We start from the raw sequence: 6,000 nt of genomic DNA, 5'->3' as shown, positions 1-6,000 counted from the left end.
AACTCCACTAACGAATGCGCTTTCGCTTCCCTGAATGGTTGTACGAGAATGAATTTACTAAACACATCGGTTGCAACCAACAGACAAGTGTATCTGCCTTTCCCGGACGGTGGCAATGGCCCGACGTAGTCGAGTGTCACGAATTGCCAGGGATACTCAACAGGTTTCTGGGACCCCATCGGTGGAGTGACATTGGTGTTCCCAGCTTTGCTCGTCTGGCACTTTAAACAATCTCGACAGTACCTGCGAATCTCCTCGTTCATCTTGGGCCAAAAATACCGTTGCTTCACAGTAGCTAGCGTCTTCTCAAATCCTAGATGAGCCTTCTCGTGTTCCTTTTTAATTATTTCCTTCCGCTGTGCCGCATTTGGAATCAGTTTCCACGCAAACCGCGGATCGGTTTGTCTACTTTGGGTTTTCGTGTATCGGTAGACTTGACCATCGATTACACGAAAGTCTGTGTGCTTCCCTGGATCTGACTGGATCTTGTCGATAAGGTCTTCATACTCAAAATCTGGTTCGGTCAACGTGAGTGTGTCGATTTCTACTGAGCGAGACAAGCAGTCCGCTGTTATGTTGGCTTTTCCTTTCCGGTACTCCAGGTCAAAATCGTATGCCTGGATACGAAGAGCCCATCGAAGTAACTTGGCATTACCGGTTTCTGTGCCAACGTTGAAAAGCCATAGTAAACTCCGAGCATCCGTTACCACGCGAAACTTTGTCCCATCTACATAATGACGGAAGTGCTGTATGGCCGAGATCACTCCTAGGCACTCCTTCTCTACAGCAGAATAGCGACGTTGGGTTCGATTCAGCTTTTTACTAAAGTAGCTTATGACCTTAGTTTCGCCATCTTGTTCTTGCACTAGGGCGGCGCCTATGGCTCTGTCTGAAGCGTCTGACTCGATGGTAAACATCCGAGAGAAGTCTGGGTTACCCAATATCGGAGCCGATGTGAGAACAGACTTAAGTTCACGAAATCCTTCCTCGGCTTCTTTCGTCCATTTAAACTTTTTGTTTTCCTTCGTCAAAAGGTCGGTTATCGGGGCCGTAATAGCGCTGTAGTTTTTAATAAAGCGTTGGTAAAAACCCGCTAGACCCATCAACCTTCGGATGTCTTCCTGGGTTTTTGGTTGAGCGTAGTCGAGTATGGGTTGTATACGGGACGCGTCGATGGCCACTCCGTGCTCGTTGAGAAGGTACCCCAAGTATACAACTTGCTTCCTACAAAACCTGGACTTCTCAATGGATATCGTTAGTCCTGCACTCCGTAACCGTTCCGCGACAATCTTCAGCAGCCTTAAATGCTCCTCAAAGCTGTTCGACGCAATCACTATATCGTCTAGATAGACAAAGACGTAAGGTTCTAGGTCAAAGCCTATCGCTTTGTCCATCAACCTAGACATAGTGAATGGAGCATTCATTAATCCGAAAGGAAGTACTTTGAACCGAAATACTCCTTTCGCCGTACGGAAAGCTGTGAAGTTGCGACTCTCTTGCTTCAAGGGTATCTGGAAGTAAGCGTCTTTCAGATCAATGACGGTAAAGTATTTTGCTTTCCCCAATTGTCGGAATATGTCTTGCATATTCCGCATTGGGTACGAATCCTTCACGGTCATTTTATTGATCTTCCGCGAATCTAAACACACCCTTACTTTGCCATTCTTCTTGAGAACTGGTACTAAAGGGTTAGTCCATTCGCTGTAGCATTCTTCTATCGCATCTAACTTTTTGAACCGCTCTACTTCCTCATCAATGGCCTGTTGGATGTACGGAGAACATTTGTACATAGGCGTTACTCTAGGTTTTGCTCCATCCTTGAGAATTATCTCATGTTCTATCAGGTTGGTCCTCCCTAGCTTTCCTTCACCTGTTAGCCCGAACTGTTTGACCACATCTGAGAGTTTCCGTCTTTGCTCTACTGTCAGTACGTGTTCCGTTTCTATCTCGTCAACGTTCGGTGTAGAATCCGTAGGTCCTTCATAGACCGGAATGTCTAGTGTGTCATCTTCTTCCGTTGCTTCCACCTTCGGGAGGTCGCCTGAAGGCTCTATCGTGAAGCAAACTGCTGAACTGGTGCGATGTTCTACGGTTTCGATTTCTTCGAGTCCCTGACCTAGATCAATCATTGGCCTGATGCCAAAAGACTCCCAAAAGTCGGCCCCTAATATTAAATGTCGCGAAATTTCAGGGACAACCAGAGTTGGCACGACCTTGGTAAGTCCTTTATAGGACAAAGGTAAATTGACGTACCCTAAGCATCCGTGTACCGAACCATCGGCTGTGGTTACGCGGATCGCTGCAGGTTGAATTACAAGATTATACCTATGAACAATATCTAGGGAGTTTAAAATACTGATCCCCGCTCCCGAGTCCAGTAGAGCTTCTAATTCTGACTCGAAGATTTTCACCCTAATGTGAGGACACTTTGAATTTTTAATCTTAACGTGGTAAATCTGTGAAAATGGATTGTAGGTTGTATTTGGTTTTGCTAATTTGGGAATGTCGGCTTCCTGCGGGATGAACGAATTCCCGGCGTCGCACCCCATTACTCGTTTCCCTGCTGGCCATGGTTTTGTCCTTCTCCTAGTCTGGAACACCGTTCGCAACTGCGGATGGTCCTACCCAGGTTTCCGCATCCATAGCAAAACACCACCTTAGGTCTCTGACACTGTCTCCAGCTATGTCCCTGCTCCTGACAGTTCCAGCAATTGAGCTGCTGCAGTTCAGGAGCTGTCTGACGAGGAGTTGTGATCTGTTGACCCCTTGGAGCATCTCGTTGATTCCTCTGTCTCAAGGCTCTGTTGTTCCGACTATCAATCGCGTTTATCGATGCCGATTGATCGCTATCGTAGTCACTATATTCGGCCTCGATTTGGTGGACTGGTCGGCGCATCGGCACTTCGCCGGTCTGTTGTTGAAGTTGAGGGTCGGCCGCATCGATCCGATGATTCAACCGTATCAGATGTTGAAGATCCTTTACCTCGACCAGTGATATTTTAGTCCGGTAGTGTTGGCGCATATTGTCCCACACTACCTCAAACTTCCTTCGCTTCGATAACGGACGAGACAACAGCCTATCCAACTTTTCAATCTCCGAAACGAAGGCTATGAATGTTTCCCCTCGAAGCTGTTTCCGTTCATGGATCTTCGACCTGATCCCTTGATCCATGTTAGGGTTTCCGAATCTGTAGGTTATGGACGTCTCGAACTGTTGCCACGAGTTCAGTTCATCCACAAATGTGAAGAACCAATCTGACGCTGGTCCTTCCAGCAACATGTGCACGTCCCGTAAAAGGATTTCTCTGGGAATCCCTTCTCTGTCAGCCAGCTTTTTGGCCTTGTACAAGAAGTTTTCCACAGAGACGGACCTTTGATCTCCGGAAAAACGAAGCTTCCATTTTTCAATTCGGTTTTGGTGCGCCTGTCTGTAGCTGAAACCCATCCGAGCAGTTCCACGAGGAAACCTGGAAGAATCACTGTAACGGTTTTCCGAGAAATTGTCCAGTTCACTTTCAACTGGCCCTGAAAGTCTTCCCCGTCTATCTACGCAGCGTGTCCTTTCTCGATGGTTGATATCCCGCGACCCTGGAAAGAACCTTTGACCTTCGTACTGCTGTCCATTTGTCATCGGCGGGTGCCTCCGCTCATCGTCCTCGCTACTAGTGTCCTGTTCGGTGTCGCGGTGTAGGTTCAACGGTTGAGGTTGATCCCAGCCTTGGTTTGTCGGATGTGAATGTCCTGGTGCGACTTTACTTGGACTGTGCGCATAATTGAGCTGAGTCGGTGGAGCTGGAAGCTGGTAACGTCTGTCCAACGGCAGATGCTGCTGTCCGTTGACCGGAGCTAATTTAGACGGTTCCGTATTCGGTTGATACGAAGTCCCAGGAGTATCGTACCGGTACCCACCTGGCTGCGCTGCATTGGCTTCTAACAGTTTAGCGGTTAACTCTGCCAAAGTTCGTTTCATCTCTAGCCATTCAGTACGGCTGATCGTAACTTCTGAAGGGTTATCGAACTTCTCCATTGGTTCTTTAGGTTTTGTCCCTGTATGCTTCTCGTTGTCCGCCGTTGGCGAAGCTTTGTTCTTCTCGCTTCCCTGATCAGACGTTTCAGACCTTGATCTGTGACCGCCTACAGCACCTTCTGTACCTGAGAGTATAGTATTAATTTGACCTACAATAGGGTTTTGGGGTGGTCCAAACTGATAATGTTTCATTATCGCTTCAATCCTTTGGCACAGTTCCCTTCGCATTCTCTTTTCTTCCTCCCCAAAAGCCTTACTCCATTTTGCCCGATACCAGTAATGCAAAACCCTGGATTCGTATTTCAGTTCCACTTTTTTCTCAAGCGCTTTCTCGAGTGTATCGATCCTGCCTTGAATATGTTCAATTTCTGCCGTTATTGAGAGAGGCGATTGGTAAGATCTTCCCTCTTTCAAATCCTCTTTAAATAAACTTCTCAAATGCCTTTGCTTTCCAGCCAAATCGAGTGCAAAAACATCTTGTTCTTGATTGCGAATAAGGAGCTCATAATCGATCTCCTCTTGATTGAGATCTTCAGCTCGTGGGAGTATGCGAATCATTTTGAGTTTGTAGTTGTTCTATTTTTTTAATGTAATTCGTTATTATATAAAGAAATTATTCAAAATGCATGAAAACAGTCAAATACATTTACTCGAAGAAAAAAAACTTCACAAATAAATAATAAATAATAATAAATACTGACGGGACACTCTTTTATATAAATTATATTCACAAATACAGAATAATTTAAACAACGAGTAGCTACAGCACCAAATAAATAATTATTAAATACAAAAATGAAAAAACGTGCAATTTACTATAGAATTGAGAAACACCTACAAATTACAACTAAATGTTCCGACTGAAAATACGCTTCTACAGAAAATATGAAAATAATATATACACGATCAAAAGCCTTGTTTTGTTGGGCGCCAAATGTAACAACGTGGGGCGCCAAATGTAACACGCCAGCCTGCGAGTTTCTCGGGTTTAAGTAAGGTGGCTTAAGCGCCACTCCTTTCGGAGACCACCTACAAGTTAATGGATTGCCCGGCCGTTGAGACCCCCAGGGAATGGGTCTAATTTACTCCCGATCAGAGATACGAAACGAGTCGGCTGACGTCAAACTTCGGGAGACAATTCAAGGTGAAAAGGAAACAAGGATTCAGTTTCGTGGAGACGAGGAAACGAGACGATAGCAAGACAGTAAGTTCGCTAAGTTCTCATCACTGGCTGACTTAACCAACCCTTGAACTATCCAGCAGAAAATTAGGGAGTAGTCTCGGTTGTTTCAGGGAACCGCCCCAGTAAAATAAATAACAGAAAAGAAATTAAATTACGAACGGAAATAACATGCTAAACCTTCATGTCACTTTATTGGTAACTATCTCCTATTTCAACAAGATAGTTTTATCCATGTGCACCGCCTGGATTTATTCCCACCATCAATACACTAGAACGCCATAGACATCAAACATTCATTTTACAATTTTATTCTCTCTCCATTCTCTCGCTCTTCGCTAGCCTAGGCCTACTCTTTGCTTTCCCTTCTATCTACCTATTCTGTCTTCGCTGTTGTCGTGTCGAGTACTCTACGTGCAAGAATTCATCCGGGATCGTGTGCGTGTGTGTGCGTGCGTGCTCAGTGTGGCTACCGGCGCTAAAGGCGGTACTACGGTGGGCCACGTGATTCGAAAAATTACGCTATCTACTTCATATAGTTTCGATAGCGGGAAAATGAGCCATGCGCATGGACTTATTCGATATCATGCATGATTTCTACTCACGGTTTGATCATTCGTACGCTTGGAGGGCTGCTTACGATCTACCCACGGCGGTCACTCATCCGAGCATGAACTCGCCGCTGGGGATCGCGCGTCGAGGGGTTTCGAGATGGACGCTGCTGCAGTAAACCTCCGGTCTGTGGGTTGGCCGACGGGGGCGGCCGTCGCGGCGCCGCCGATGAACCTTTCGA

The sequence above is a fragment of the Aedes albopictus genome, chromosome 2 (assembly GCF_035046485.1).
Source record: "Aedes albopictus strain Foshan chromosome 2, AalbF5, whole genome shotgun sequence".
Lineage (NCBI taxonomy): Eukaryota > Metazoa > Arthropoda > Insecta > Diptera > Culicidae > Aedes > Aedes albopictus.
This window is presented reverse-complemented; position numbering follows the sequence as displayed.